Genomic DNA, 21903 nt, shown 5'->3' with positions numbered 1-21903 from the left:
GGTCTTTCTTTGCAGATGGTTCCTTGATGGTTCCCCTATCCTAGTATCCATCCTGCTTAATTTTAGAGATATGATGAGATTGGGTTGTCTTCCCTCCTGGTAAACATATTTAGCATTATACTATTTGTGTCTCATGTAATGTTGTCGACAGAAGTCATTACAAGCCAAATTTTAGATTGCACTTTACTACATTTTGAAAGCACAGGGGTGAACCATCTCTTTAATGAAATATTGAAGAACACATCTTAACATTCGAACAAGTTTTGTAAAGTTTGTCTTCTCTTACATATTGAATGGATGATGCAAAATAGCATTGCAGTTATGTCACTGATTTAGCTCCTACCTCATTGCCCATTGTTCCTGACTATTTTTTGGAATCTGTTCCTGAAGCCAGCTTTAAAAAGAAGCACTTAAACATGGCTGTCTGTTCCTTGCAATTTTGGAATGTATTAAACCTACTGCTAATGTTTATACCTGTGAGGATCAATGCCACTCTGCATTGTTCACCTGGTATCACAAACTATAAGATGCTTTCATTGAAATCACTTGGAATACAGATAGTGAAGATAATGTGTGTTATTATTTTGTTTTAAAATATAGAACACATACAGCTTATTATGTTTGATAATAATTTCCTCCATCAGACTAGATGTGCCCAAGTTTTATGTTATGCTTATTGTAATTATGTTTCTATAAGAATGTAATAAAATGGTACATTCTTTTTTAGTCTTCACATTGTACAGATTAATGCAGCATGAACTATATACAGGCTCTGCATCAACATGAATAATGTGATTATGGTAGGTATAATATGTGACTCCTCAACAGGAACAAGAATTATATCTATGGAGTAGTTTTCTTACGTAAATTGCATAACCCCCCCCCCACCACCACCACCACCAAGGCATTTGTTTTATTATCAGGAAATTATTTGCTGCTTCTTTTTGGTGTGTGGATAGTAAAATGCAGTGCCAAAATCTGCAAAATTATTTACTCAGAAAATGCTGTGTAATATGACTGAATTAATTATTCAATGGGAATGAATCATGGCAGTGGTGTTTGCACAAAATGCACACTCTACTCCAGAGCAAAATCCTATTTGTATTAAAATATGCCAGCTAAGCAGTGGAAAATCACCTTTAAACATCTTTTGCCTTGAAAACCGCTATAAGTCAGCTGTGATTTGACGGCATACACATACACACACACAGATATGGCCACTGTCTGTGACTACAATTCCCACATTACACTAATGCTAGGTTGCCATTTTGTTGCTGGCTCAATTAGGTCTAGTGGAATTTACCTTAACCCCTTCAATGAACTGCAGTACAACTCTGCTTAGGAATGCACTGTCGGGCTGCATGGCCCTCTAGGAGCCTGCCCATAATCTAATTAGGGTTTCCAAACTCCAGGTCAGGACTGGAAATCTCCCAGCATTGCTACTGGTTGAATTGGCTCCCGGTTGAATTCCGAATCATCTTCAAGGTGTGGGTTTGAAGTAGCTGGAAGGCTTTGCAGCGGCCTGGGACCCCTCGTAATCTCTTCGGGACCCATCACCCCATATGTTCCAATTCGGCCTCCCATGCGCCTCTGCAGAGGCCAGCCCCTGGTGGCTCCCCCCGGCCCCTGCTCCCATGTCTGACTGGCAGCCCTCCACGCCGCTGGCCAGGACTCCTTTACTGACGGCACTGGTCTCCCCCGCCTGGTGGGAACACCCTTCCTCCGAGCTGTCGGGCCCTGCAAGGGACCTGGGTGAGTTCACGCCCTGTGAGGGCCTGTAAGACTGTGTTTGTTCCAACCCGGCCTCTTTGGAGTGTCCAGCTGCTGACATGGCGCTGCCTACACTGCCCTGCCCCTAGGGCAGTTACATCAGGGTCCCCTCATATTGAGGGGTCCTGCCATCCCCCCCCCCCCCCCCCCCCCATGGGGGGGTAGGCTCTTTAAATTGGGTCCGGACCTTCCCGCCTTTTATTATGGTTATTATGCGTTTCGCTGTTTAGTGAGTTTTAAGCTTATTTTATGGGATGGGGAGCCTGTAATGTTTATATTTATACCTAATGGCCTTCCTGTTGATGTTTGTAGTAGATAGTTGTTCACTCGCCCGAGGTATGAGGATCGGTAGTGTATACAAATTAAATAAATAATAATAATAATAATAATAATAATAATAATACTGGTCTCTGGTTCTCCCAGAGAAAATTGCTCACTAGTAGGGTAGAATCCATGGCACTGTATCTTGCTGAGATCCTTCTCCTCTCCAAACCCCACCCTCCCACCCTCCCAAAACTCCATCCCAAAATCTCCAGAAATTTTTCAAACTGGAGTTGGTAACTCTATGCTGGTTCTCGGTTCATTATGCCTGCACTGACAGAATTAATACTGGCGAGCATACAGGACAAGTGTTTGTTGTTTGCTACCGCAAAAAGTGGTGTTTCATTGTGTTTTAATTCTTACTTTGTGAATCACTTTCAGTGCTATTCTATGGGGAATTACATCCTTCTAAATCCACTTACGTCAGTGACCTTATAAAAGCTAACTTTCCTAAGAATAGCATTTCTTGAGAGTTAATTTATATCCAAAAAGCAATGTAATTATCTGAAATAAATATTAGGTTGGCCAGTCTTCCTTGAGATTTGTTTCTGCGTATGTGTAAGCCGATTAATGGCCTCTTAAATTATCTCCATTCATCTGTTGATTGGCTCCCCTTTTCTGTTCTCCAATCCCATCCTAGAGGTTCAGGGGAAACGTTATGCAGAATCTATAGGTTGGAATCCAACTTTTGCTCATGCAGGATATTTCCATTCTGGTAGCCCAATACTGTTATATATTGGGACTGGAAGAGGCTCTCCAAGACACAAGGAAGAAGCCTTTTCCATCCAGGTTCCACATAACTGGGATATGTCAGAGGCTGAATCTGGGACTTTGTGCATGTAAAGAAGATGTTTCATTACTGAACTATAGCCCTTCTCAGAAGCTTAGATCCATAGGTTTTTTGCTTGTGTGACCAGTCCCATTCATAAGATGTTACACAGGTAGAAGATGTGCATTTGCTTTTGCTAAATGCCCACAGTCTTTTGGATTGTGGCCACTGACCATAATACACAACTCAGGCATGTCTGACCCCATGAAGTGAGATCATACCTTTCAAAAAAAGCATTTCTTTGCTTTGGGGTGGGTGGGTGGAGGAGGTAACACTGCAGCTGAATATGCCTATTTTTTTTCATTCGAATTCAGAAAAATGTTGATACCAATTAGAAATTAAGCTGTCACATAGGCCGTTTCCGCACGGCCTCCTTGCGCCCCCACGCCGCCAAGAGTGCTGGCGTGGAAACAAGCTTCCATTCGCAAGCATGCAAGCAGGCCAGCGGAGGTCACGCGGGAAGTGAGGCGTCCGCGCGAACGCCTCTTCGCCCTCCTCCGTTCTACTCCCGCGATGTCACCGTGGAAATGCAGCCTGCTGGCCGTGGAGCCCGCTTCACGCTGCCCCTCCGACCCCTGGAGGTTGGAGACGGTGTGGAAGTGAGGGCTCCGGCGGCCAGAGTGGTATGCGATGATGAGGACATCGTGAGTCGGACGGAGGAGGGCGACAGCGTCTTCCCGGCGGCGCGGTTCGCACCGCGCCGCTGGGAAGACGCTTCCTCCCTAACAACAACCCTTTAAAGGGTTGTTGTTTAGGGCGGCCTGACGTCGCCCTGGGGGGAGGGAAGCGCATTCAGGTCGCCGCTGCTGCGTTGCAGCAGCGGCGCCTGTGCGAACGGCGGCCTGGGGGGCGGCGTTTTTACCGCCCCCAGGCCGTCGTTTATGGGCCGTGCGGAAACGGCCATAGTAAGATAATTCTGATCAACAAGCCAATCTCAAACATTTTGGTTTAAGGTAAATTCTTTTCAGAAAAAAATTCCAATTCTGTCAATGGGATTAGGCACATGTAACTCTGAACAGTAATGGATGATTAGTTGTACAAATCAACCTCCTATCGAAGTGATTGGGTTATTGAAATGTGGTCTGATCTTTCTTCATTCTTTTTTAAGACAGCAACCTCTGTTTGCCCAATGCCAGTCACTATTAATAACAGAATAAAGGATACGTTCTGTAGAGCACAACACATGTTATGTGGATCTACCATTGTGCAACTCTGAAACATGGACAATGGTTTCAATAGAACCATTCAAAACAATTTTATTTTCACTGGGCAGAATGGTATGTAAGCCAAATTCTACTCTCTCTCTCTCTCTCTCTCTCTCTCTCTCTCTCTCTCTCTCTCTCTCTCTCTCTGTGCTGTCAAGCCACAACTGATGTAGGGCAACCCCATAGGGTTTTCAAGGCAAGAGACATTCAGAGGTGGTTTGCCATTGCCTGCCTCCACATCATGATTCTTGCGTTCTTGGAGGTTGCCCAGTCAAATACTAATCAGGATAGACCTTGCTTAGCTTCTGAGATCTGGCTAGACCTTGCTAGCTTCTGAGGCTAGCCGGAGACTATCCAGGTCAAGTCAATTCTACTTGACATCTAAAATGCATTCCTATGCATGTTTATGGGAAAGGCAATGGCAAACCACCCCATAAACATACTTAGGAATGCCTAGTAAACATTGTGACATAACATCACCCTGTGGGCCAGTAATGACTGGTGCTTGCATGTGGAAATACCTCGACTATGTGTCTCTCAATTCAGCAAGACGTCCTTTTTCCAGTAAGTGCTTAATTTCGGGCTTGTGGTAGTTCACAGATGAGATGCCAGCTCTCTCAGTTATGGTTTCTCGGTAATTCTCGACTGTTTGCTTATTTTATAATTGCCTTTCATTCAGCCTTACCACCCAAAGATTTACAAAGCAGTTTCCAGTGATATTTCAAATGTAAAAAAAACCAACCTTGTTTCAGTTCAACAGATTTGTACTGAGTGTACTGGTGATGTAATTTTAAGGCTCTGTATTGTACATTAAATCTTTGAAATCCAAGGGGAAATCCTCAGGTCTCTATGTGATAGGGGCTCAGGGTAGGCGTGATTATGTCCAGCAAAGATAAAAAGAGATACCAAAGGAAATATATCCCCTCTTGGCACAGAGTCCCTTTTTTCCTGTGCTATAATCCTATGTGAGAAGCACAGTTGCTTCCACCCCTAGGAACAATGTCAACATTCCAGTGGCATTTGCATGTTGTCCTGCCAAGTAGCTATTAGAAACATGTTGAACTGCAGCCAGGTTCCTTTTATCTAACCAAACTTTCGTTGATCTGGAATGGGAAAGTGATGCTTGATTACATGGTGTATTTTACTCTTCGGTATCCAAATTAATATTAGTTAAACTTGTGCAACAATTCAAGAGTTTAGGGTCACTTTATTAACGGGGAACATCAATCCAGGGTATAATTCAATTAAAAAACATCAATAAAAATCTAATTTCACAAGTTGCGAGGCGGGTGCTCCAATATGCCCACATCCGGCAGTCAGAAAGCGCTCGGCTACTATTGAATCATTGCCTGTTTTAATAAGTATTCAGAAAATTATACCAAGACTTCAAAAGAAATTGTAAGGAATTGTTAGCAGGTTTATTAATGTTTTATGTTTTATTAAAAGTTTGGGTGTACATTTCACAATGAGCAACATCAAAAATCAGACTTTCTGCCTGTAATTTTGCTTCCTCCTGTCTTTCTGCCTTTGGGATTCGCTCTTTTCCTTTCATCAGCTGCCATTTTCAGCAGCATGCAGTAATTTCATGGCTCATTGCAAGCGCTGAAAACCTTTGAAACCACAAATGCTAACCTACCTGGCCTGCAGCCATTTAGGAAGAGATTAATTTAGCAAACAGAAGCAAAACACTTTCTACTCCTAGCCTGTGCATAATTTCACTTCTATCTATATTTATTTTACAGTGAGCAGCGTAATGACAATTTCAGTAATTGCAACTCTGTAAAAATTTGCCTACCTAGCTTATCTCGCTATCGCAAGACTGTGAGTCAGTCAGATTAGGGGGAAATAAAGTACAGTGCGGAGCCGCATTGGGTGCTTACCAAAAAAAAATGTGTTTTTATATCAAACTTAAGTGATGCTTTGCCCCTTATTTGTATACTTATCTGCAGGACAATGGATTCTCCAAGATGTTGGCTAGGGATGCGTGTGCCTTTTTTAATGCACTGTGATTTATAGGTGCTTTTTCCTCGCATGGGGGGAAAAAAAGATCAGCTCTAAGCAGCTCGGCTGCAAGCGCCAGCCCATGGCTGCAGAGTTAGATACAAATGGCTGTCGAGCATTCTGAACAGGACTGAAAGTCCATCTGGGGCTATCAGGCTTGGAATGAGTTCAGATTCTAAATTAGCTAACAAACTGTTAGCTTTAAAATGAAGTTCAGATTGTTTTATTGTTGCTAATCCAACAGGAAAAAAATAATAAATATAAAAGTTAACCCATGGGCTTTTCTCTTAATAAATCTTTTCCAGCTTCGGCCAGTTTCAGAAAAACTGATTTCTCAGAAGTGAGCTTCTACATATTTGGTCCCTCGCATGATCAGACAGAAATGAATAGCTGAAGTCAATGTTGCTGTTAAGGAAATTTTGGATATTTCTGCTAGAATAATGTGGCAGTAAACAATTAATTCCTTTGTAAATTTAGGTGCTTTTTAATTCTTGTTGGGAAAGAATGGCTGAAAATCCAAAGAGTGTGTATCCAGAGAGTGTGTATTTGGGGTCTAACAGTGCCACACCAAGCAGAATCATATACCTTTCTACAGTGGTGGGATTCAAATAACTTAACAAATGGTTCCGGAGTTGGGAATTAAAATAATTTAACAACTGATTGTTTACAAGCACCATTGTAACAACCGGTTCTGCCGAAGTGGTGTGAACCTGCTGAATCCCACCACTGCCTTTCTAAGTCCATTGACTTCAGTTTGGATCTGTTTGGACATCCAAAAGAATTCTAAATGATCCTCTCTTTAGGATTTCACTGTAAATTCGGTAAAACATCTCATGTAACCTAACATAGATCTTGTGTTGCAAAGCAGTCACTTCAAGGAACCTGCCTAAAGTGTGCCATTTGACAAATTAATGTTGCTTCCAAAGATAAGATGCAAGCTCACCTCACCCCCACTTTTTTTTGGTTGAACCAAGAATAACATAATCTCAGCACACATTGTAATCTGAAGTTACCATTGCATGCATTTATGGAAGTGTCTGTTTTCCCTTCTGAATTTGCCCTGGAAACTACTATGACAGTGCTATGAACTACCATGTTCCTGTATGGAACGTCTCTGCTTACGACATTCATCTCGACAATGACATACTGCATGTTTGCAAACACTTTAATGGTGTAGGTAATTTTCAAACATTACCATGGTTTTATTGAAAGGGAGGGAATCCCAAGGACAAGCTGTTACTTGCATGACCTTGGATAACCTTGTATCTAGAAATGTTAACATGCGGTCACTGCTGGTTTTTACATATTACCAAGGGCTGAAGCAGGAAACAAACCAATGAAAAACGAACAAAAATCCCAGTAGAAAAATGTACTAGACAAAATGTGGAAATTCTACATTTTTAAAGAATACATCTAAAGTTTGTAACAATCAGTAATTTATAGAACAAAGAGCAATTCAACATCTTTGTTTTTCTCTGTTTGGTTTATAGAAAACCTGACACTTTTTTTTCTATGTGAGAAAGTGAAGGCTAGAACATTAAACTTGTTTATGCACTGTTTTTATAATAGCTAATTCATTTAAACACACAGATACACAGACGGCAGTGGGATGACTGTCCAACCCACACAGATGTACACCTCCAATCTGGCATCCCATAACGTTCATAAAATATGTCAACACAGCCTGGATTCCTTCCATCATTTATATTAAACTATTGGTGCTCCTACCATACAAGAAAAATATTTCATGTTGTTAAAATTTGTAGCCCTACTAAATAAATAGAGAAAAAGGCATGCTAAATGCTATGTTGCCGGCAGCATGGCTCAAGCAATATCTTCTGGATATGCTTCTAGCAACACAGCAAAGCCAAAAAAAAAAATTCTTTTAGACCTGCTTATTTCTTTTACTGTTATTTAGCATTTATATTGCACCTTTAATTTGCTGAGTGTTTTACGATCTTTATTGTGTGAGCCCTCATCAAAGCTCTGTGAGGTGTGTCATTAATATTCCAATTTTATTTATGAGAAGTAAAAAGTGGGCATAAACCAGACTGTTACATTTCTGGAACAATCAGCCTCTAGAAAGACAAGGACATATTTCTTTTGAAACTCTGAAGGACCACTGCAAATGTACCAAACTAAGAAGTATTTTGACTTTGGCTCATGCACTGAATTTTTCATTAGTAATATATGGATTCCAAAAGATATGTCATTTGTTTTAGGCACTGATACAACCCATTACAAACAACAGTTGCTGGTGAATTTTATCATTGTTTGGAATTATTTAGTAAGCATGAACATTAGAGTTACAAAAAGCTATTTGGATAAGGTTACGTGAAACATTAATTGGAGCAGTATGTGCTACATGTATGGGATGTGAATGTGAAATCTCTATGCAATTATTTATTTATCACATTTATATCCTTCCTTTTTCCATCATGGAATTCAAGGAGTGATTATTCTACCTTATTTTCATTGTCTCCAGAAAAGGAAGAGTGGGCAGTTAACAAAAAAGCTACCTTAACTGGCCATCCCAAAATATCGTAGTGAAATTCCTATATCTGTGCTATTACACTTGCTTATGACAGCCAAACCTTCATGCTTCAGAAGTTGTAAGATGGGTTGTAAAATCATGTTGCTGATGTTGTTTTTAAATTAACATGTTTCATTAGTTGTTGATATATGATGACAGACACAGAAATAATCATAAATGGTAAAATGCATGCTGTTGCCCAATTAAGATTTTGGATCCTTGAGTTAAGTTTCAAGCAGTACCAGCATTGGTGTTTATTGTGTAGTTAGTTTCATGTTGCATTTGTTTCATTTATTATAAAGCTGTGCTGTGGAAATATTTACAGACCAGTCCTAGATGCCATCATGTATAGCTGATTTTTTAAAAGATGTGATTTCCTACCGAGGAAGGATGTATGAACTCTTGGGAACTGCTTGTTAAAAAACTGGTTGAAATAGGGAGTCTTGCCAACACAAGTGTGTGAAGAAAAAACATGTTTATTGTTGGCACCAATTAATATTATACTACTGAGACAAAGGATTTGAAATCAGTTATCCCTGTCTCTGTTTCATGTGGAATTTTTGGAAGTACCACTACTTCAGGGATGCTATTAGTTCAAACCCTTTTTTTATACATGTGGCCTTCTTGTTTTTAATAAAACAAATGGGAATGCCACTGCTAATGTAGGACACTTCAGAACTCCTGTACCTTAAAGGTACCATTTATTCAGGATTACAAGATTTGGTATGGATGGAGTTGTATCTCATTATATTTTAGTTGGATTTATGAAGTGGGTGGGCTAACTTGAGCTGAATATCTCACCATCTGTGGAAATCATGAAGAAACTGGGCTCAGTCCCAGTAAGGACTGATTCACATGAGCAAACACATTTCTTTGGCTACACATCACCGTTGTTGATTGCTCCATCAGGTGGCAAGCTTGATTCTTTAACCTACTAGTAGGTGTGAGGAAAATTATCTCATTGCAGACTGAAAATCTAGATGGTTATTCAGTGCAGAAACCCAGTTGCCATTTTGTTATTGAACTGGGTAGAATGTACTTTGAACCTGTTGAGTGGCAAGCACCAGTTTTGAGCTATATGAAGCAAGACTTCATTGGTTTAAATCCAAATGCTCTGCTTAAATTCTTCAGGGACTGTGCTGAATTTGCCCATTGTCTAACAACAATTGGTTTAAAATGTGTTCACTGTACAATGCAAACGTTACTGAAATTAAAATTTGTTCATAAGTTGTTATTCTTTGTGAGTGGTTGTGAAGTTCTTCTTTTTGGGTACCTCAGATGTTTCCGCCACAGGGGGAAAAATTATTAAAATGAGATTATAAATTTGCAGTGGGTGGGGGAGGCCTCTGTGTGTGCGTGCGTGTGAGTGTGCACATGTGAAATAGAAGCATTGCAACAACCTTAACTCTAACCATACAAATGGTCCTGCTATTATTTACTATGGTAACATTATAAAAGACTACACTGTTTGGGGCCATTATCCTTCCAGCTCTCCTTTCAGTACAAATCATTATATTTATTATCTGTCGTCTTGTATAGAGGGTCATGAGAAAGGCCAATCGAAAGCAGAAGAAGCCTGCTTTTCAGGAGAAAATTGGACCTATTTCTAATTCTCTTTCATTCTCAAGTACAAGGAAGTGCAGACTTTTTTTGTGTGCAAAAATTGTTTCATGCAAGATAAAAGTACAGATTATCGGTGAGAAAATGGCACACTCTTCGTGACATCTCGCAGATTCTTGGGAGATATTGCCAGTTTTCCTAAAAGATTTTTACCTTTTATGCCCGGAAAATACATTTCTTTATAGGCATCGAGCAGCAGGTGTTAGAGTTGAGGTATTATTTTTGAATATGCCGTATATAATGGATATCAATGACTCAGAGGTAGGTTTTAGAAATATGATTATTTAGCATAAATGCTGTACAGATCATCACGAGGAAAACAAATGTTTCTGCAAATACATGGCCAACATCAAGATTCAGTTTAGAGAACTTCTTTCTGCTTTCGTGGAGGTAGATAAACAATATGTGATCTTGCCCGGTTTGCATTTCACCTTCCTTCTTTGTCTCTAAAACAATGAGTGTAGTGATGCTTGAAAAAGAGACTGGTCATAGCAGTCCCTACTGCCATAGATGCCAGATCTTCCACACATCACTTGGACGATGTGAACATGAAATACACAATGAACAATGCAAATAAACAGTACAATAGAACATGACTGAATGCCAATGCCAGTGCACTAGGACTAGAAATACAACAATTAATTACAATGTGAACAGCCATCTGCCCAGGCTGATATACCACATACTGCAAGCAAAGCAGAATTTGGGATTACAAGGGTACAAGGCAATGGAATATCTACTCCCCTGTCCCGTACAAAAGCATACTTCTGGACCATTCTGTTCTGCCATAGGTTAAATCAATTACAAGGAAGGGGACAAAGGACTAGACTAGAGCAAGAAAATGTAGGAGTCTCACACCAAAATATCCAAAGACAAGGGGTAAGATCAACATACTATTGCTGCAGACAGAATTGGTTTAGAGTAGATTAAAAACTACTGCTAGGATCCAAGATAGAAACCTAATAGTAATCCAAGCAGAGAGAAACAAGAAAGCCCCAAACATGAATTTTCCTTCTCACAAAACAGCAGTAGCCTTGAAACAGGCAACAGATTAGCAGGCCCAAAAAGAAGGACTGAGCACAGGAAGGCACTACATGCAGCTCTGTGGCAGGATCAGGCAGGCAGAACGAAGAAATCACAATTTGCAGACAGATTCTGACTCTCTAAGCATCGGGGCAGAAACTTGAATGGAAAAAAAATAATTTCCCTGAATTTGGTGAAAGGGAAGGAAGATCCAGGTGAGTTAAAAGATACTCTTTTTGACTGGGTGATGTGGAAGGACTTCCAGATATATCCTCAAAAGTAATGAGGCAGCAATGTGTTGGAGTCAAATCAGAAAGCTGGTAGGAAAATTCGGTAGAACTTTTGGGACTAGGAATACATTAGTAGGTAATGCTTTAATTCTTTCCAAGGTTTGATAGCTGAGGCAACCTGATCATTTTTATTAAAGCACTCTTCATCAATTGCGGAGATGTCCTGAATAATGCTCAGCAGAGTGTGTGAAGGGATATGATGGGTGGGGGGAGGGTTGTGTCCTGGAGGGTGTGATAAGATTATGTAGAATTATGCCCAATCCCGCCTATTCTTTGCTGGTTCTCAGCTTTTCTGTTCTGGATGGCTTGACATATTTATTCTGAGAAGAGCCAATCTTAGTTGTCTAGATGGAATAAGAAAAAGAAAGGTCAACAAAATGGTTTTTTATATTGTCACAGTTCAGTACTATGGCTTCTGCTCTGCCCCCCCCGCCCCCCCGCCCCCAAGTGACTCTGTTGGAGGTGCCCTGTTTTCGGCTGGGACAGAAAGGGAGAGACATAAGCCAATATCAACAGTTCTTATAATATCTTTGTTAATAGAGAGAAACAAGACTCTAACTCCTCCCTTGTGTCTAACTAATGGGAGTACTTGCTTGTCTTCAGGATGATAGGAGCTGCAGACTTTGCCCTTTTCTGGCTGCTTTCAGATGGTTCACTGGCCCCTTCCGTACACACAAAATAACGCGTTTTCAAATCACTTTTACAACTGTTTGCAAGTGGATTTTGCCATTCTGCACAGCTTCAAAGAGCACTGAAAGCAGTTTGGAAGTGCATTATTCTGCATGTGCGGAATGAGCCACTGTCTCTTGCTTCCTTATGGCTCTGTTCGTCTCGGTTTTTGCTCTAGCTGCTGATAAACTGGGCTTGCTCTTTTTAGACCACCATATGAACATATGGACTCCTCTTTGGACCACCATAGGGATACATGAACGTCACAAATATTAAGGGACCCCAGCCTCCCTTAGCACCTCTTTGAGACTGACTGACTAACTAAAACAGGGGATGCTGGGTAAGGAGAGGAAATTGCCTACTAGGAAATGTCTTAAAGGGGGCAGTAACTAAAATACCCTCCCATGGAAGACTTAACAATAAGCAAAACCATACTGACTGTGGGGAAACTAAATCTTATAGGGGAAATAACCAAAGGCTCTGTGGGGGCATGACAGCTTCTTAAAAGGCAAATATAAACATGTAACATGGGATATTAATAGAGCTATTCCAAGACACAAAGTCTGTCAAAATCTTAACAAGAATATGCCAACAAATATGGAAAGTAAGCATGCATATGCCATATGGTTGCCCCTTGACCCGTTGCAACTTTCCATGCAATTTTAATTTCTGTTCTATGTGTTGTCTTCTTGTTTCCTCTTTCATCTGGTTGACTTGCTGCTACTCCTCCCTGAAGTTCAAACTGCTCTATACCCTCAGGCCCAGAATATACTCAGGAGAGGTGGCATGACCCTTGTTCCTTTTACTGGAATCATAATATGGGACCATTCAAACCAGGACAGTACAGTGAGTAACTCAGGGTATCCGAGGAAGTTATGTTTTTATTCTCATGAAGAAAGAAGCAATTTATTAAGAACATGTGTTGGCAGTATTATGAGTCAATATTAATGCTGGTGGTATGCTCCTATTATCAGCTAGACAACTTTTGTTAATTCAGTAAATATTTCCAGCACTGTAAACACTGGGCAGTGTAGTGGCTGCTAATACAAAGTAGGCAAAGTGATTGACAAATATATGTAGAGATACAAGGCTCTGGGTCTCTATAGATCAGCGGTTTGCTGATTGAAAAAAAAGCTTTGACTTGATTGCCAACAGCTTTAGAGAAACAGCCATATGACTGTCAAGTGATAAATGTATTCCTGTATTTGGTAGATGACACTGACAGTTTGCTGTCCCTAAGTTCATAATAAGAAAGTGGATTTATTGTCAAAACTTACAGAATCAAATACTTCCACAACTTCCAAATACTAAGAGCCAGTGTAGTATAATGGTTAGAGTGTTGGACCAAAACCTTGGGGACACAAGTTCCAATCCCCACTCAGATGTCATGCTGGGACCAGTCACTCTCTGCCAACCTGACCTATCTCACAGGGTTCTTATGAAGACAAAGTGGAGCATGAGAAATTGATGTATGTTGCCCTCAGTTCCTTGTAGGAACAACAGGATTTAAGAAGAATTTAAAATTCAAGGAGTCTTGATTTCTGTTCATGAATGTACAAACTAAATTTTAACGAAAAAACGTTTAAGTAGGTGGTCATGCCCCTTTCTGCATCACTCAATATTTATTGAATCAAACATAAGAGATACATTGAGTTGTCAGTCTAAAAAACCTATCCAAAGACTGTGGCAGCAATGAATAAAGAGCTGTGTGAATTTTATTGGTGTCTGCAAGAATTTAGATGATATATTCTATGGCTGTGATAGGGGAATGGACAATAAAGGCTTTGTGCTTCTTTTGCACTATGGATGTTTATTTTGATTTGTATGAAAACACACCTATACATTTAATGACATTTTATGAATATTTAAAGCACTGATTCCCAATGTGGTACCCATGGACACCATATAGTCCACCAATGTGTTTTGTGGTGACCACTTCCTCCTTCTTCAAAACATCTCCACCCCCAAATAACAGACAATCCTGGCTTTCCTCTACTATATTAGACCAAGAGTCTAGAAGGAATAACCTTCATGTCTGTAGGGAGCACATATTCAATGTCTTCCATCATAAAAGGATGCCACTATAATTGAAAAGAGATCAGCGTGTGGGTTTTCCAAGTGGTGTCTATAATTCCAAGTGGTGTCTAGGTTCTACCTGGAGCCTAGCAACCCTGCCACTTGGTCATTATTCTGTCAAAAAAAATTATCATGAATCTGCTTTTGCCATGCTGGGGAAAGTTTACTAGTACAATTATTTATTTTATCAAATAAAGATAAATGCTGCTTGGTGAGCATTATGTTATCTGGAAAACAGAAGAATTGGAGGGAAGGTTAAAAAAATTCCCCTTGTGCTAAATTTGTTTTAATTCTAGCCTCTGTGGGCTGAATTTTTATAAAATCAAAATACACTTTTCTAAAGAATCACTTGCTCTGATAGAGTTATTAGGGAAGATTTAAAGTTTATGAGAATCACAGGCAGACCTAGTCTTAAACACATCAAATCCATTAGGAGTTGATAGGGAGAAAATGGAACAGCAGGTTTTAAAAGGTGTTCCTCCGTAGGCTGCGCACGACACTGCTAGGAGCCAGAAGGCTTAACTGCGTGTTTTCACTTTTCAGTGATCAACCTGATCTTCAAAATCTATCAACTGTTTTGGGGAGTGTGAGGTATATGTCAGCTTTCATGTCATCTGCAACTTCATACCTACTGAGTGTATTGTTGGGCAATTTCTCTACTAGCAGAAAAGACAGCACTGCTGCGAAATCTCCCTACAGTGTTGAGGTGAGAGATTTCATTTTATAGGACTGAACTTGTGCAGTTGTGAACATCATTTCTGGAAGCTGCTTACATTTAGAACTTTAACAAACAACCTTCCAAAAGTGAAAAGCTTTTGTACAGGGAAGCTGTATAGGGAAGCTATCCCTACTTGTCTTCTAACCTCAGTTCTGTACAGCAAGAATTCACAATACTGCCCCATTTGTTACAGATCCCCACTTTAAATTTGAACCACAATAACCCATTACATGTTGACTGCATAGGTTTTATTTGGTCCTTTATTAATATTTATGTCGGAAGTCGCCAAATTTAGCTACTGTTATTCTGAACAAGTCTTGAATTTTAGTTTTATTTTCAAAAATAAATAATATCAGCCCAGTTCAAAGAGGAGGGGATAGATTTGCAGTGGCTGGGCATAGCGCCTCCAAAGAGGCATTCAGCAGCACAGTCACCAAGGAAAAAAAATCCCAGTTGAGGGCAATGGCTAATGTAACCCCCATGCCCAGAATGGGTTGAACCAGTAAGGGGGTGGAGACTCAGAGCAGCAGAAAGGCTGCAGAGCTCTTTGGAGAAGACAAGGCTACCAGACTCGGACCTTGGTTGTATAAGCCCTTGACGCCTTGTTAAGGTAAACTGCAATATTGTTGGGAACTACTGGGAAGGTAGTTTATTTTTGCTATGTTGTAAATGTTGGAGTTTATTGTTTCAGGGTTTCTTTTTGTGGTTGTAATGGGTGAGAGTTCTCCTGGAAACCTTCATCATGTTGCATCCTGTTCATCAAGCCCTTGGAGTCTTCAGGAGCCAACCCACTTGCAAAGAAGAATTGGACTTGGCAGTATCAGTAGACTGTAACTAGAAGGACTTGAAATGCAACCTGAACAGGACCTTGAATTGTAATGTTAAATGTTGATGTTTAATGTTATTTGTAAAGAGAAGTAAACTGTTTTGTTTAAATTTGGTTCTTTGCAACTCCTTCCAAGTACTGCCCCACAGAGCCCACAAGCTGAGGTTACACTAACATTACCCTTCTTTGTGACTTAGGTCTGCACCTGGAAAAGGGGGCTATCATGAGCCAGTCCCTAGACACTGAGGACTCCAATGTAAAGCCTGAAGACACTGTGGAGCCAGAGTTGGCTCCTCATGCGGGGATGCAGGCAACAGAGCCAGCTCCCAACCCTTCCCTTCAAGCCAAGGCAGAGCCTGATACCATACAGCTGTGAGAACCATCAGGAATCTCAGAAGAGCCAGTAAGGAGCCAGCTGTGCAAATGAGTCAGAAGCAGAAGCTACAGAGTAAAAGGAAAAATGCTTACGTTGCTGCTAGGCATGGCAGAAGGCTCTGCAAAATGGAGGCATCTGCATGTGAGGAGGACTGAACCCTTGCAGGATCCTAGCCTCATTTGTTATGACTTCCTACATAAACTCTGTCATGGGCTTGGCTCTGTCTGGGTGAAATGAGTATACTGCTTGGTGAGCTCCACGTGCCTGGTCTTCCTCTGATCTCTGGCTCTCTGCCTGCCTGCCTGATCTCCTGCCTTTCCTTGACTCTGGTCTGCCTTGACCACACTTTTGCCTGCTGCCTGCCCTGACTCTGGATTGTTTTGGTCTACACTTTTGCCCACCACCTGCCCCAACCCTGTCTTGACTACACCTTGTTTGCTGCCCACTTGGACTCTGGTCCGTCTGGCAATGCTCCAGTTAGCACCTGCTGGCAGCACAGGGGCATTCCTAGACCAAAAGGGCACTGAAAGCCAACTCAAGTTGGTTTTATTCCCAAGAACATCCCCAGAACACCTCCATCCACACCTGTGCAGGCTGCTGGGGCAGGCAGGTGCTGGTGCACATGGCAGCTTCCAGGTTTGTGCGCCACACAATTACACAGTTCCCACTGCCAGCATAACAGCCTTTCACCAGTGTATTTGTCCCTTATGCTGGAGGAGTGGACACCCGCGTTGGTGCAACCCCACACCACTTACAAGGCTCCATTCCCCCGCTCTTTGGATTGCACTCAATGGCCGTTTCCGCACGGGCGGAAAATGACGGCCTGGAGACGGTAAAAACGCTGTCTCCAGGCTGCCATTCGCACGGGCGGCGCGGCTGCAGCGCAGCCGGCGTATTCCAAGAACGCTAAGAAGCGTTGTTTTTGGAATACGCCGCCGTGAAGCCGCATGTCGCTTTAACGGCAACAGCAGCGGCGCCTCCGGCGATTCGGCACTCACCTTGTCCCTGGGGCTCCCGTGTGTCGCTGAAGGTGCCTGGAGGATTATACGCCATCCCTCTGCCCCTGCGCCGCTCGAGCGAAGGCGCCGCAGAATCAGAGATGTCCCCAGGCCAGCGATATACGCCGCCGAGGCTCCAGAGGATCTTCCGAAGCCGCATGTTGCCCGGCGCTTCAGCATGGGCGCCCGGCTTGCCCGCCTCTTCCCGGGACCGTTACGATGTGAAGACGGTCCAATCTTCTGGTTCGGGCGCTTTGAGAAGTTTAACGCCGACCTGCCATTTCATAGCGGGCCGCCGTGCGGAAACGGCCTATGTTTAATTTATATTCTATCAATACTCTGGACATGTATTCAATTTGACAGAAAAGGCAGTTGAGTTTGACTTTAACTTCATATTGGGGATCCAACTATCCTCCAAGTACGATACTGGCCATTATTCTCTTGTCCAGTAATGGCAATCCATGCATACAAGCATCCTTATGTAGTGAACCACAGATAGAGCCAACGGGGCACATTTGTAGGTTAGGCCCAATTCACACACACTGCTGGTGGACATCATAGAGATGTTTGAATGATTCCTTGCACTATCGTTAGCATAGGAATACGATGGACTGGGCCCCGCTTTCAGAGAAAGCAAAAATGTGGCAGTTCTGATCCTATACTGCATTGAGTACTGCATTGTTTTCAGCCTATACTGCACTGAGAATATCTGTGTGAGAACATTAATGTAGATTTCTTTCCTTCCTTCTGTACCAAGAGTGTTGAGTTTGCTTTGTTTTAAATAAAACAACCTTCTGTATTGGAATCTCAGGCTTTTTGGCTGCGACCCTAATCAAAAACCGTCGAAGCTGCAAATCTGATTGGATACAGTAAGTAAGAATGAGCCATGATTTTAACATAACCATTATTTTATGACTGGAGTCTAGAAAGCTCCAATAAATTCTCAGTGAGTGTGTGTGAATATATCCCTTTTTCCTTGAACCAGGAACAAACAATGCAGATGGGGCACTGACATAATGCTTTTTAATAATTAAAACTTTGGATGTCTAATATTTCCTTTCATCAGAGAATCTCAAAGAGCTTTACAAACATAAATTAATTAATTGAGCCCCAGAACTGCCTTGTGAATTTGGCAGGTGGTATTCTACAGTTTAGGGGGGAAAGTACCTTTGACACAGAGATACATAGAAGTTGTGCCAGAGCAGCTTATAGACAAAAATCACACTTAACAGTATGCAGAACACGGTAGCCCTAGGGCAGGTGTCCTTCTGTTTGGACCCATAAAGCTAAGGGAGTATCTAGAATTCTGCATTGTGACCTGCAAAGTGCTTGATATTTTGTCCCATCTACCCTATTTTACAGAACCAGTTGGCAGGCAGGCAGGCAGGCAGAGAGATGACAGATAAGAACATAAGAACTAGCCTGCTGGATCAGACCAGAGTCCATCTAGTCCAGCACTCTGCTACTCGCAGTGGCCCACCAGGTGCCTTTGGGAGCTCACATGCAGGATGTGAAAGCAATGGTCTTCTGCTGCTGCTGCTGCTGCTGCTGCTGAGCACCTGGTCTGCTAAGGCATTTGCAATCTGAGATAAAGGAGGATCAAGATTAGTAGCCATAGAAATAGATAGATAGATAGATAGATAGATAGATAGATAGATAGATAGATAGATAGATAGATAGATAGATAGATAGATAGATAGATAGATAGATAGATAGATAGATAGATAGATAGATAGATAGATAGATAGATAGATAGATAGATAGATAGATAGATAGATAGATATTATTAACCTTTGAGAATCTTGTATCAGCCTGTATTAATGCTTTCTTGCTCAGATTTAAGAACTTGAAGTGTTATGTAGTGGGGGATGGGGGGAGGTTGTAATGCTGCATGCAGTGATCAGACAACACAGGGCATCGATATTGCTGTCCACCTATAAAGCTTCACCATTGCCCAGGACATTTTGGAGAACATTGATTCATAGGGTCACTATGAATTGGAAGCCACTTGACGGCACTTAACACACAACACACACTTTGCTTGGCTCTTCAGACTGAGCAATGTTGCCTCTGTGAAGACCAAGCTACTTTCCAGCATACTGTGTGTTCCTGAAAAAAACCTAAAGACAATAGTTCAACAATAGCCTTAGCATTCAGTTACAAAGGTCTCCACCTTTTCCTCAGCAAGAAAAATTTTCTGTGGTGAGTCCTAACTTTATGTACGTATTTATTTATTTATTTATTTATTTGTTTGTTTGTTTATATTTATACCCTACCTTTCCCCTCATGGGGATGCAATACAGTTTCTCATGTCTTTCTCCCCTATTTCCCTTTTCAGCCCTGGCTCCAGCCTGGTGGAATGTTCTGTTCAGTGAGACCAGGGCCCTGTGGGATCTTATGCAATTCCTCATAGACATAGACGTGCTCATGGTTGAACCTACCATGGTGTCATCTGGCCATGCGCCCTTCCTCCCCTTCACTCCCTCCTCTGTCCTTTCCTGTTTCCCCACCCCCTGTTTTGCTGGTGCCTGCTTCCTTCTTTTTTAAAACAAAGAGCCAGTCTTGGCTTTCATCCACCCCATGGAGCAAGAGATGTTTCAGAAGAGACCATTAGATTGAGAAGTAGCTGTCCCCAAATATAGAAAATGCTTGGCTTAGAACCTAACATTTTGTAGAATTTCCCCCTTTTTTGCAATTGGATCTTTCCATCCTTGTTGGCTATTTGATTATTAGTTCTGTCCCCACCCCAAGCCCCATTAGAGTTATTTTGTTGTGGCATTCACTATTTTTTCTACAAATTCTAAAGTTGCCTGCTGGCACAACTAGGTTGGAGACCTTTGCCTCTACTCTGAGAATATAAACAGCTAACCCATATATAAACAGAATATAAGCAGCTAACCCATACTGGCTTTCAAAGTAGAGGATTAAACTTTGAGCGAGCTTTGAATCAGTGTAAAAGACTCAGTCATTCCTTCAATCGTCTATATATATAAAAAGCTAACCATCCGTTTGTTGGTGACTCCCTAACACCAAAACGGCTGGACGGATCGCCCCCAAATTTTCACATGACGTCCCGCCCTGTTGCGGGCAGGTAATCAGACCTTCAAATCACTGAAAGTCCATATCTGAGCCAGGTAAAACGTCTTTTTCCTGGTGCACCAGGCCATGAAGCTGGCTGTGTTTAACTGTCACCCTTAGAATGTTCGTGCAGCCTGTCTGTCTGTGGCCTGAGCGTTTGGTATGAGGGCTTAGAATGTTTGTGCAAATGGGCAGAGATGAGCACTGAAAACAGTAAATAGGTAATACTATTAGGTAATACGACTGGAAGTGAAACACATACACACTTTGCCGTGTGAGACGTCAGGTGGGGTTCCCCCCCACACACACATGTAGGTAACTTTCACTCTCTGTGCCTCACCCACTACTACCACACAACACACATACTCTCATCCACATGCAGCTCATCCTCACACACCTCACTCTGCCCTCCCTCACATCCAACCACCACTTACCCACTTCCTCACCCATATTCGCTACAGCTCTCTTTTACTAAAAGCAAGCTGGAGTTTGCCTTTTTCTTCTAAGAAAATTCGCGGGGTGGGGGCAAACCAACACTACTGCCTCTGCTTCTTTTGCACATGGCCCTTTACGAACCCAGGGAGCTGGCCTCGATCTGAGCGCCTCACCACCCTGCCTCTGCTGCCTGACTGGGATAGCCTCCTTGCCCCAGTTCTGCTTTACCCAAGCCAGGACTGTGTGTCACCCAGCCTCATGGACAGCAGGATTCGCACTCTGGACAGTTCCGTTGTGGAATGGGAAGGGTTACCTTATACTAACAACCAAGACAGCAATATATAATAATGTGAATTGAAAAGGGAAAGAGGGATTCCATTTGACCACCCCAAAAGAAGAAAAAGAAGAGGAAGAGGAGGAGGAGGAGGAGGAAAAGGAGTAGTAGTAGTTTGGATTTATATTCCCCCTTTCTCTCCTGTAGGAGACTCAAAGGGGCTTACAACCTCCTTGCCCTTCACCCCTCACAACAAACACCCTGTGAGGTGGGTGGGGCTGAGAGAGCTCCAAAAATCTGTGACTCTCCCAAGGTCACACAGCTGGTGTGTGTGGGAGTGCACAGGCTAATCTGAATTCCCCAGATAAGCCTCCACAACTCAAGCTGCAGAGCTGGAAATCAAACCCAGTTCCTCCAGATCAGAGTGTACTTGCTCTTAGCCACTATGCCACAGCTGCTCCCAAAAGGCTAGGCTGGGGGTCATTGGACCTGCATGGACATCTGTGTGGGTTGCGGACTGTGATGAGAAGGACAACTGCCACAGCAACGCGTGGCCGGGCCCCGCTAGTTAATAATGAAAAGGTTTAGGGACACGTGGAGCCCTGTCTATGTGAAAACCATTTTCCAGCCATCATTTGCCTTCAAATCATCAGCCTTTATTGATAAACAGTAGAAATCCACCAACATTGAAATATCAGGCATGAAATATCTGGTCAGAAAGGAATGCTTTCATAATGGCTCCCTCTGTGCTTTGTAACTTTTCCAGGTTTTCCTGGTCCAAGATATTATGATGGCCTTCAGAGTGATTCTGCACAAGCAGCAGTTATACCGTGACTCATCAAAGGTCTATGAAAATTCATT

This window comes from Sphaerodactylus townsendi, linkage group LG09 (assembly GCF_021028975.2).
Source record: "Sphaerodactylus townsendi isolate TG3544 linkage group LG09, MPM_Stown_v2.3, whole genome shotgun sequence".
Classification (NCBI taxonomy): Eukaryota; Metazoa; Chordata; class Lepidosauria; order Squamata; family Sphaerodactylidae; genus Sphaerodactylus; species Sphaerodactylus townsendi.
This window is presented reverse-complemented; position numbering follows the sequence as displayed.